General features: G+C 41.5%; 1 protein-coding gene across 1 annotated transcript in view; it reads left to right on the forward strand.

The window, feature by feature from the left end:
• The first annotated feature begins 1,313 nt into the window (after positions 1-1,313).
• Positions 1,314-13,022, forward strand: part of LOC105234012 (bifunctional heparan sulfate N-deacetylase/N-sulfotransferase) — a 246,450-nt gene continuing 234,741 nt past the window's right edge. The window contains exon 1 of the mRNA XM_049458147.1: positions 1,314-1,391. The gene's annotated coding sequence lies outside the window, so the exon portion shown is untranslated. The remainder of the gene's footprint in view (positions 1,392-13,022) is intronic.

Here is a 13,022-nt window from a genome sequence, read left to right on the forward strand (position 1 = left end):
GCCCATAGAGCGAGGCGATGTCGCTCTTGAAACCTATATTTTGTACGCTTCCGTGGGATATCACTATGCCTTGGAACCCATTGCAGGTTAATTGTGAAATAGGATGTTAGCTCCACCAAGAGATCAAGATATCCCCTCATTAACTTTGACCACCCCCGCACCTTTGAAGGGAAACCAAATTAGATTTAATTACATAGGATTTCGAAAATCCATGGTAAATGGAAGAATTATGCCTCCTGATACTGTCGACTAATAGAACAGGTCTGGCCTGACACATATGGTAGATGGCACTACTATAATTAAAGGCATTGTATTCTTAGTTAACTCAAACCCTCAAAAAGTGTGGTTATAAATTTAAAAGCTGTTGGATCATTAACTTATGAATTCATAAGTTTTGAGTGTAGGAACTTTTGTTGTAGTGAAAAAAATAGATAAAAAGAAATTTCGCATGTTGAAAAAATATTGCTTTTTGTAGAGAAAAAATACAGTTGAATCAAAAATTTCACTTGATAATGAGTTTCAGGACACTGCCCCAGGAGATTAAACCATCAAGGATTGGTATGCTAAGTGTAGACGTGAACTCAGTGGACGCCCAAAATAAGTTGTTACCGACGAAAACATCAAAAACAAATCATAAAATAATTTTGGATGACCGTAAAGCTGAAGGTTTACATCATATCATTCACTATAGTTTTTGTATGGGAAAGCTCTGTGCAAAATGTGTGCCAGAGAGCTCACTTTTGACCAAAAACAATGACGAGTTGATGATTCAGAGCAGTGCTTGGAGATGTTCCAGGGTAACAGACTTGGGTTTTTGGGTCGATGTGTGACAATCGGGGAAACAGGGTTATATTATTTCACTCGGTAGTCCAATCGACAGTCATCCGAGTGCACACGATGAGCCCGCTCCAAGGTGTGGAAAAGTTCAGCAGATGGCTGACGAGGTTATGACTGTCTTGAAAAGTGTATAGGTCGAAATACTGACAAAATTCCATGAATTGGACTTCGAATTGCTTCCGTATTCACCTTTTTCTCCAGATCTGACCCTGCGACTAGTTTCTTTTTGAATTAACCAATATTTTGCATACGTTCTCAGACAAGAAGCTGCTCTTGTCTCGAAATCGCCGATATCAGACTTCTATAGCATATACATAACTGCCATACAATCTGAAGGATCAAAAACAAGTTCTTGCATGGAACCTTTTTTTATTTGTAAAGATTATTATAGCTTCTTTGCAACCGAAGTTATGTTTCTTTCTTTTTTAAATGTTCTTTTCTATGAATAGTATTTATAGATATTTCTTTTTCTTTTGCAGATATATTTTATATTGTACATCGAATGCTAAATTTCTACGTTGACACCGAAGATCTTGTGGCGAATAACTAAAAAGGTAAGCAAAACTTCGACGCATGTTTTACAGCTGACAGCTGACTTACACTTGTACTTATCAATTGACAATAGTTAGACTGAGTTAAAAAGATCTCTTAGATCACAGCGTTTCTTGACTGTCAGTCCATGCTTTCAAACTATTCCTAGTTTTTGTTCGTCATAGTTAATTTAAGACAAAAGTTGAACCTTTAAACCGAGAAGAAATCTGCGTTAGCGTGTTCTTTAAACAAGCTTAAAAAGTGTCTTACAATTAATTTATATTAAGAATAAGTAGTACACTAAACAATTACAAGTATTAAAAAATATATGTATGTATGCCCCATACGCGCGAAGCAAACGCCCGAATACACTCTACACAAAATTTAATCCACCCAACGCATTTATCGTGTGGAAACTTCATCAAAAGGAAACCCTCTGAGATATCATGGTACATGCGTACATTTTAGGGTGGTTCTGCTGTAGGAACATGATGGAAATACTAACTGCTGGTGACACATGCTCGCAGGATGGGGCTGACAGATCGAGAAGACTGCAGGAAATGTCTAGAGCAGGATACCAGGAAAACAATGGAGCATCACTTGTGCACGTGTCCCGCATTGGCAAGATTACTCCGTAAGCATCTGGGGGTTCCCACAGTATGTCCTGGGGAAGGTATCGATAGTGAGTCCGCGGAGTCTGTTAAAATTCGGGACAAGCGCAGACATCATAAAGGATTTCCATCTGGTACCCAAGGTCAAAACTGGTCTATGTGTAGCATACCAGATTAACCTAATCTAACCTATGGCATATCACCGAAGCAGGACCATGGGCCCAATATCACATGTTGTACCATCATTGATGATATTGAAAGGTAGAGCTCGTTGCCTTTCAGTTCGGCTTTATGAACTGGCTATATACGGTAGTACTACGGACCATGGGAAGGTCAAACAGGAACATTTAGAAGAAAACATCGATATTTAGTTCATTTATGCTTATTTCGAGATCGTATTTTATAATTTGGAATGTGTTTATTCTATGTCCTTTAAAGTTGAACCGTAAAAAAAGAAGATTTTATTAACTCCAGATCCTCGGCATTAGAAATCACCCACGCGACTGTGAGACATCGGCTATACTGGCTAGTTCATGTCGTTCGAATGGTTCAAACTTCTCCAGCTCTGAGAGCATTCGATGCAGTACCCGCCGGGGGAAGCAAAGGAAGAAGAACCACTCCACTCAGTTGGAAAGATCAAATGAAGAAGGAACTGTCTGCACTTGGATTCTCGTGTTGTAAACTCGGCTATAACCGCGTAAGCCGTGTCTACGCCAATAAAGAAGAAGACGATATATATGATTACTTTGAATCCGTTGGAGTTAACGCTCATTTCTCGTATAGAAATGTGTAATTATATTTAAGGATCAACTTAATGCCGCTCGTGCGGATATGTTCGCAAGCTCGCATGCATGACGACAAGTTTTTCGCTGTGACAAACAACAATCATTGTAGGACAAGAGACTAGCTTTCGCAGAGTAGGAGCGAGAGGGCGGAGTACGGAAGTCGAGTGCTTACACTTATTCACGTACAATCGGCAACTTGCCTTTGATGCTGGCGAAGTACTTTAATGTCAGCAATGAAGACGATGATGATGTCAATGTTAATAGAAAAAAATGAAAAACAGGATAAAGAAAATCAGGATTAAACGATGATGTGGCTGTTGCTGCCGATATGGGATAACCATAATGCGAGATGGAGGCACAAAAAGTAAAATACAAGTTTAGAAAGCACTGGCAGGATAAAAGTGTGACTATGCTTGTGCAAATACACATATTAATATGTGCACAGGCCTTCAAGAACACAAGCTTGTTGACTGAAGATTGAAATGAAGTAGCACCGCTCAGCGTGGCAATGACCGTACTGTTGAAGTTTATCTGCTTTGCCGATTGCGATGAGCCGGCTATTGAAGTTATTTGCACGCGTAAAGAGAGCACGAAACAAAAGCAGCGGCTGGCTTCAAAGCAAAACACATCTCTCTCAAAAAAAAAGAAGACCATAAACGTTTATATGAGTATGCTGGCCGTGAAGGATTGAGGGGAGGCAGCTAACTATTGGCCGTAAGTCGTACCGTGCAAGGGTTATTTATTTCTATATAGAAGCTATTAGATCAGCAAGACAATGAAAACAACAGTGATTTTACTCAGCAAGGTATATTTTTCATATAATAAAAACCTAGGAAGTAAAATGGAGCGATAATTATATAGAGATCGGACTAACATTGAATTCTCTTAGTTGACATTCAGTTCTGAACATAGTCGACGTGGTTAGCAGGCATGGCAGAAGTTCCCTGGAAGAGCTTCAACTAGGTTATACAGCCTTCACAGCCTAAGGGCTTCAGGCATATCAGTTCCATTTTGTTTCTATTGAAAACGTTAAAGAGACGCATGTATCTCTACATTAGGGGTACAATTCCAAAAAACGGGCTGTTAGGTGCTCAGCATGCCTACAGCAAAGGCAGATCAGTCGACACTGCCTTGCACTCGGTAGTGGACATGGACATCATGACTGGAAGGAGCTCTTATACATAAAGACTATTCATACTTTCCTTGATATACTTCCTTCAATAACGTATGACCGACGGCGGTTATGGGAGCTCTTAATAAGTTTGAAGTCGATTTCATCTATAGTCTCCCTTGCTACAGAACGGTTGTGGTGGAATGGGAAAGTGCAAAGGCACTTTGGGAAGTAAATAGCGGAATTTCGCAAGATGACGTCCTATCGTCTTTGCTTTAGATCCTAGTGGTGAACGACGTTTTAGAAGAACATGGGGAAAGAGGCTGTCTGGTGGTTGCTAGCTCTTTTGGTAAAAGGAAAATTCCCAAACACCATTTGTTCAAGGTTATCTAAATATGGTAGCCAAGTGGACAGATAAAAGTGGTGAGGCCTTTCAACAAAAGTGGTGTTCTGGTTCTATAAAACCGTAGTCAAACCAATAATACTTAATGAAGACGTTGTCTGGTGGAAGGAGCTCGGAAAACTCGCATTAGTTAAGCTGCTGGAATGGGTCCAAAGTGCGGCCCGAATCGCCTTTTGTGGTGCGCTAAGGACAAGTGGTAGGAGCTTTGCGTTAAAAGCTGCTATTAGACTAAGAAAAGCTGGGTGTATGTGACACACAGAAATACGCTACACATGCGGTATCACTCAATATTTGCGGTTTTTGCCGTCACTGTTTGGAGGAAGGCGAGATGGATTCATCTTATCACTTTGTCCGCTATTGCACGGCTTTTGCCAGACTGAGGCTGAAATATCTCGTTGGACACGCCTGTGGAGAATATAGTAAAGTGGATGAGATTGATATTTGCCTTCGATGTTTGGATCAACCTTAAAATTCTCACTAAATTAACATGACCACTTCTCGAACCAAAAATTTTGTGAAACTCTCCAAATTTCTTTGAAGTATTCCACAAGCCATGTTTTTTAATTCTGATCACAAGCTGTTGTCCAGTGGGTCCAATTCTGAACTTCCAGACGGCTTATCATTTGCTATTATAAACAAAAAAAAAATAGAATATTGCTTTTAAGCCACTGCTGTGTGGTTTTTGTTTTCCATGCTACAGAACAAACTGGCTGGAAGATCCAACGTTCTCCATCGAAGAGAGTATCACGTCTTCTAAACCAGCGTGCTGGTAAACTTTGGTTCCAGCTTTAACTATTTTTTCACAGAACTGTACAGTGAGGACGCCATTACAACTCCTTTAATGGAGACTAACCACTAAATCCTTACAGCAGCTGGATGAAAGAAATGCTTCCATCTTTTCAAGTTTTTGCGCAGACTTTGCCGTTCTGCTTAATAAAAACTTCTTTGAGGCCGAACATTTTTTCAGCTGCAAAAAAAATACTTTCACGGCCATTGATCGCGTGCCGCTGAAAAAGTCACCTGAGCCTTGCTTGCTTCAAGCCCATCGTCACAAGATTACTGGTTATTCAATGGTAGGCTTTCATGTGAAGATCATCTCGAATAAGACATATTCACATCTCAGCGGCACCTTCCCAATTAAGGGACCGGACATTCCAGGTGCATGCCCTCAAATCATAGTCCTTAATTCGTTTGCCATGGTCGTCATCAAAAGGGGGGTCTCTCATCCGAGGCTGTTGGTGGTTTTTCATTGGGGGTGTTTTTTTACGTGGCGGGTCCCAAACCCAGCGCACAACCCTATGCAGGGGATGTTTCGCCTTCTCACTTTAGCTCGCCTTCGAACGGATGTTCTTAGGCTACCCAGAGGATACTTGGTCAAAGACCGGAAGTCGTGAGCTGCTTGAGTCATATGTAAAAGAATCGTTTCTGGCCACTCCCAAGTGAATGGCGATCAGAGAACTTTCCTCACTTGCGTGAACTTCTACACATGACTCCATCCTCCCATATTGACATCTATCTGGTTAATATATACATTTCCTTTGACATCATTTTCTGTATTCTATGGGGATTTCAGAGAGGTTACATGGGTCGAACTGCGCAAGGATGACCAGTGGATTTCAGCGAATGCGTACGCGAACAGTTTTAATCTTTGGATTGTTTCAAACCACGCGAGGATGACCATTACTCTGGCTGTCATTCTCATCATTATCAACCCATCCACGAGTACTTTTAAATAACACGTCGGGAAGCTTTTCAACTTCATTCAATTGGATATCTGTTTGTACACATCAATGGAACGTTGGACTAATGTACATACTCTCTGCTGTTCTTCTCATTACAACAACGCGGTGCAGCATTGACCGCCCCCCAATTAATGTAATGTTTACTTTACTTAATGAACTGACATTTAAATAGCCAAGTCCGGGTTTTATTATCCGCTTACGCTTGCTGAAAGCGGTGAAAACAATTACACTAATACATATTCATTTACAACAATATCACTTCAAATCTATTTATACCATTTGGTTGTCTTCTAAGGCCTTCGCATGTTAGCGGAGCTCATATGAAGCTCAGGTATAAAGAAGTCTTTGGCGGACTGAGGACTAAGGAAAAAAGTCGATAAAATAAAGTCGTTGAAAAGTGCGCATAAAAATTGCATAGAGCAAGAGCAAAATGTAAATTGAAAACCATGAGAAGAAAGCAACAATAATCGTCGCAACAATAACAGCGGCAGGCTCAAGAACAATGCCACATGAAACGCCCTTGCAACACCAGCCAAACACACGGCGCTTGCAGCTGCCTAATGTTGTAGAAAATAAAAGCATTAGTGAGGTTGCACTTTGAAGCGCCGCAGCCTGCCGACAACACTCCCTTGCAACCAACAAGCTTGCCACATAGCGCAGCAGGCCAGCGCTTCTAAACATGCAACGCACACGGCGGCGCCACAAACATTCTCACAATTTTTAATACCTTCTCGCTTCGGCATTATTTTTTCAAGTTCTCGCACTCGTTCCCGTTCTGTGCTGTCATTGCTGCCTTTACTGCTGCTACTGTTGCTGCGGTTGTTGCTATTGTTGCGGCTGCGTCGGAAACGGAAGTTAAACGGCAAAACTGCAAAGAGCGGATTTATTTTAATTAACCAACACGGGCGAATGCAGCGTAAACTCCAACAAACAAACAACCCAACAGCCCACCAACAACAACAAGCTACAGCATACGGCGTTGACGGCAGCGGAGTAATCGTGCGAAGCGACCCCGACAGCCAGCTTTGGAGGCGCAAATACAGAGCGCCTGCTTAGAGCTCAGCAGCTTTGCAGGTGGCTTTGCGGCGCCAGGCGCTTGGCGCAAAGTAAAAGCATTAACGCCGGCTCAACAACAACACCGGCAGTGCAGTGGCGCAAGCAGCAGCAACAACAACTGCGGGCCAGCATGTAGAGGCTTGCGATTTGGCAAATTACTTAATGGTGAGCGGCGAGGTGGCGTTGCGGCGCACGGCATACAAAGTGCGGCCAACAACAAAGCAATGACCCTCATTAAGTTAATGGTCATGGGCTGCCTCTCGAATTTCCAAACTGTTTCGCTTCCACCATAATGCGGCACCGTCATTCTTGGTCGGAATTTTGTTGCTTTCCGCTTTGCTTGCTGCTTTTGTACAAGTTATATTTTATTGTTGTTGTTGTTACTGTTGCGGCATTAAGGTGTTTTCATTACAAACCTTCGGGCGTGTGGACTGGAGCGCTTTGAAACGGAAGCGGCCTTTGCCGCGACGACATAAAGGATTTACTGCAGCACACCACGAAAACAGAGAGAAATGTGAATAAATAAATACCTGCGAGTTACTTTAAAAAGCTGGTAGTGAGTGTAAAAATAAGGAACGTGTACTTAAGCAAATGTATTAAAGAAGCAATTACAGTAAAGTGTAAACTAAAAAGACAAGCTTTCAATGCACATTTGCCTCCTTTTGGTCGGTTTGAGCAAAAAGTTCCTGATCAGAACTTCAGTAGGCAGTGATAGCATTTTTGACTTTATGAAGGGCCGGAAAGCGGAATATTTTGTACCGTTAATAAGTATAGCTGTTAGTAGTTAAGTAGAACTGTGTTGTAAAAGCGTTCTGAATGACTTTTTGGATTCAATATATTCATCTCTATGGCAATTAGTGGATTCCATCCCAAAAGAACTGCGCTTGGTTGGCGGCCATTGATACCCTATTCCGATGTGCAACGTATTAGAGTGAAGCTTTTCTGCATCGATCTGAAGTAACAATTATCAGAGACGACAAAGTCTGGATAATAAGTTGGGTCAGCCAGTTTCCCAGCCGCTTATTTCCAAATACATGGTTTTCCAATAAGAGTGGTATGATATCTTTTCAAAATAATTGTTAAGCAGATCCAATTCTGTGGGGTATTCCACAGGCCATGTTCTCCAACTCTGACCACAAGCTGTAGTGCAGTGTATCCAAATCTGGATTTCCAGACGGCTAGTCATTTGTCGCTATAAGGCAAGGAATATTGCTTTTAAACCACTGCTTTCTGGTTTTAGTCTTCCGTGTTACAACAGAATCTGGCTAGAATCTGAAATGCTCTCCATCAAGGAGAGTATTGCTTAACTACGTTACCACGCCTTCCAAAACAACATGCTTGTAAACTTTTGCTTCGGTTTTAACAACTTTTTCACGGAAGTGTAGAGTTTTAACGCTATTACAGAGGACTCCCCTCCAAACCATTACAACAGCTGGATGAAATAAAAGTTTTTCCCGCTTTTCCAATAAGAGTGATATTATAATATTTTGTATATAATTAGAAGTACAATCGATTCAATTAAGTTCTGAATATAACAGCATTCAAATGACTTCCACGACTTCGTTTGCAGGAAAAAACTCGACAAATCCAATTTTCGAGTACCTTTTTCGATTAATCTAGAAAAAAATAATACGTATCATGACTTTATTAAAAATGGCCGAAACGACACTGAAAATCATATCCTCCTTATCAGAAAACCCGGTAGTTTTTAACTGGTATTGCAACATGAGGCCGAGCGTTGTCAAGATGGTAAATTATTGCCTCGTTCCTAATCGCGAACTCCGGGCGGATTTCGGCAATCTCTCTCTTCCATTTGATGTGTTGTTGTCGGTAGCGTTCTCCATTAATGGTTCCAACTTGTTTTAGGAGCTCATAATAAATGGCTGTCTTCTGTTCCAGCCGAATCGGACTTTGTCGTTCATTTGACAAATTTCAAATTTGGCTTCTTGGAACTTTTCAAGAGCCCATAGAGCAAAACAATGTCGCTTGGGAAAATCGAGCGGGTTTAGTTCTTTCAATATCAGTATTTTGTACGCTTTCAATTTAAGATCTCGGCGAAAAATGCGCCAAGTCGTTCCATACATCAGTCCGAGTTGCTGCGAACGGCGCTTGATCGCCTCTCCACGGTCTTCAAGTACACTCTCTGTTACGGCTGCTATATTTTCTTCACTGCGTGCTGGACGTCGTCTATTCGGTCGAATAATAATGAATGCTGGGTCTCAAGATAGGTCATGGTGTTGCGAATAGTGCCGATTATGTTAACCATAAGTTGAGTGAAGCGCGCGAAACACATACAGGCGTAAGTCTTTCCAAGATGAAATGGTAAACAATAATCTCTTTACCCAAATTTTTTGCTTTACATCTCTTTTCGTTCCCTTTATCCTATGAAAAAACACGTTCATAAACAGTTAACTCAATCTTATAACAGCCTTACAGCTTTTATGGAGGAGCACAAGAAATTTCAAAGGCATCCACCCACTCAGTATCGCTCCACCTCACTTCCACTGAACCTAAGTTCATAAATCATAAACTTTAAACTAAATGGAATTGCATTCTTCAATCAACGCTCAATATCAGCGTAATCTCAACAATAAGAGAGGGATGGTGACACCTTTTTGTAGCTACAAGGATCAATGCATTGTCAACTAAATGGTGGAAGTTTTCCAACCACAAATACGCAAAGACACTTTAATCTCCGGTTATCGCAGCTGTCTGAAATTGAAAATAGACGAGGCGTTGTTGGAGTAGCTCTCCTACGACCTTCGACCTGCGACAATGGCTAAACAAGCAGGGCGAAAGAAACGCTGTGTAATCCAATGTTTGATGCCACCGAAAATGGCAAATGGTTGTTGGTGAATGGTGTTTCAATGCTCCACTTGGCAGATACTTTCAATTTGTAAACAAAATGCTAAGACGCAACGCAAAAAATAAAGTGCGAGCGAACAAACGCACCGAGTATATGTGCGAGCAGGAGGAGGCACAACAATCAGCGATTGGTAAAGAAGGAGGGGCACCCAAGCAAAAACTGAACGTAACAGGAGCAAAAAAGAGTGGAAAGCAAAGAAAAATAAGTGGAAAAGCGAGTAAAAATGCTAAAGTATGCAAATAAGTTGCTGATGTTGTACGCTGCATATATAGACAGCCTGCAAGACGGTGATGATGCCACCTGCTACCACACACACACGACACCACGACACACTGTCCGCCCGATATTCCCGCGCAGTCGGCTTAAAAGCTCTTCGGTCTTCAATATCGATTGCTGTGAAAAATCGAAGTGGTGGGGCGGTGAAGTGTGTAACAACTAACAAACAGTTAGGCACGGAGCACAAAGCTCTCCGCAGAATGTTGTTTGCTGGGCAAATAGCGCTTTTTTATCTGCAGCATATATTCAGGACTCGTGGTCGATGCGACGAATTGAGCAGCTCTCAGCTGCTTGATACAAGTGTCTTATCCCGAATCATCGCACCGGCTGGCTGTGTATTACAGGGTCATCACTACAGAGCGCTGAGATATTGAGTTTGAAAGGTTTGAGAACTGCGTGTTATTTTTGATAAAGTTAAGCTCGGTTTGCCGAAGTTATATGCTAAAGGGCAGGATTGTTGGCGTGTTAAAGACTTATGATAGTTCCTTTGGTATTTGGTCCATATTTTCAGCACGCAATTGGCGAATTCAGAAATATCTTTGGTGTTCTGACTTCTACAATTATCCCGGTATAATTCTCGACTCGGTCCAACTTAAAGCCCGCTGTTTATCTGGTATGCTATAAGAATAAAGAAACTTGGAGGAGGGAAAGAGGATAATTATGGACATAGCGCCATCCTGCACCAGCTGAACATATGTAAATCATATTATATCCGCCCTAGGATTTCAATAGTCACTTTCGGGTAAGTATTCTTCTAGACGTGAATGGAGAATAAGTTTTGAACGAGAGGAGGTTACTACCTCTATCTATAACGACGGCCCAAAATGGACTGTGGAGTAGGTTTAGGGATATACTCCAATGATATCGATATTTTTCTTTCTATCCGCCTACCAAACTCAGCCAGCATTATTCAAGAGGAAGTACTAGGTATAGAGAAGACCTGTAAAGTTCTATTGAATAACTATGGGAGGATACGGAAATCGGCCATATGCACAGACAGCCAAACGGCATTGCTGACCTTGTAGGACACCATAGATGGAGTCCAGCGAAGTCCAAAACTGAAGGAAGGCTTTAAGCTCACTGGCAGATTAACTTCACTTGTCCATAATTTGGATTCCCGGTCACAGTAACATTTTCGAATGAGTTGGCAAAGCTAGGAGCCTCCTTAGACGAGTCCGTAGCGTTCGATGTCAATACGATGCTCGTTCCCATGACAGCCAGGTCTACGTAACCGGAACGGACCCGGATTTTTATCCAGCCAAGGACTGTCAACTCGGCAGAGTACAGACAATAACATCAACATTGTAAGGTCCTACAAAAGTCATCAAAACAGCGCATCCAGCGATAAAGGAGCTCTTTGTTCTACCTATCTACATTTAGTGGAGCCAAAATTTTCATCTTTTTTGCTTCTTATTTCTTTTCTTAGACTGTATACCAATCTGCTTCCTAAGCTGCTATCTAGCCACCCGCTAGCCGTATAATAGCATTAGTCGCAATAAGCTGTCTCTTCATCTCTTTACACTAAACTCGAGTGTGACTGAATGGCCCGCTTTGCACGAGTTGGACGCTGTCACTACACTCAACTAACTTAACCTAACCTGGGCTAAGCTAAGTTGAGCTGAGTTCAGCTAAGCTGCAGCGAAAGAGCTTGCACATTGACTAGTTGAAAAATAGCTATCGCCGTTAGCTGTGCAACATTATTGAATGGCCGTCATAACGGGTAATGACAATGCTTTGATCACTGTGCGCACCACTCCTGCTGGCTGCTTCGTGCTTGCAGTCTATACAAGCATCCCGCCGCTTGATACTTTTGCGCCATCAACATTTCTTTTACCAAAGTGTAATTTATATTTGATAACGGTGTTTGTTGTTATTACATGCAACAGCCATTGGATATTATTATATGGTTCCTTGAGATGCATAACGGTTATTGAAAATCGATTATGAGCGATAACTGACAGCAATGGCTGTGATAATATTTGTCTGTCTGCTGTGTTGCACTTAATGCTTTTCACTTGTGGCAGGTTGCTCACAAAATCAGCATATATTTGAAGTATTTTGTCAATGTAAACCGTTATGGTGAGTCACTTAACACGCTGTGTGACAACAACTCCAAATGATTCATAATCGCTAGTGGCTCATAGTATTGTAGGTATAATGTAACAGGTTGGATGACGTGAAGCTGCTGATATAATTTTCGACTACAAATAAATTTTGATTAGAGGTATATCTGAGGTATGTGAGGTTAGGTAAATAGGTTGATTTCCCGTGAGGCCACGAATAATTTCACTTGAACCCAGAACTAATAGGTATGAATTAAAAAGACCGTCGTATATCGATAAAACGCCTGGAACCAACCATTGATTTATTAAGCTAACTCATATCTATTTCAGGCAATTCGCCGGGTTCGTCAAAAATATAACAACCGAGATGAATCAACTTTAGTTTGACGAAAGCTGTGGAGGTTCATCTTCCTTCATCTTTCTAGCCTTCTTAGGTGACTGTTCTTGCAAGGACACAGACAAGTTAAATGTGGCAGTAGCTTGGTGCTACTGTTGCTGAGATAATGCACATCTTAACTAGCTTTGAGATCACTGCCAGCGAGCTTTAGACCTGTAAAGCAGCTCTGCTATAGTAGTGGATGCATATCTCCCTAAATGAAGTCATAATTCGGAGAAGTACATCTGCTGCTACCTTGATGGCACTACTTCTGCTTGAAAGACACTACAGTGATGTGGCAGATTGATGATGATTTCATTTCATGATTTTGATTGATAGCTTCTGTCAGAAAATTCTCCCCTCAG

This window comes from Bactrocera dorsalis, chromosome 5, assembly GCF_023373825.1.
Source record: "Bactrocera dorsalis isolate Fly_Bdor chromosome 5, ASM2337382v1, whole genome shotgun sequence".
In the NCBI taxonomy this organism is placed as follows: Eukaryota; Metazoa; Arthropoda; class Insecta; order Diptera; family Tephritidae; genus Bactrocera; species Bactrocera dorsalis.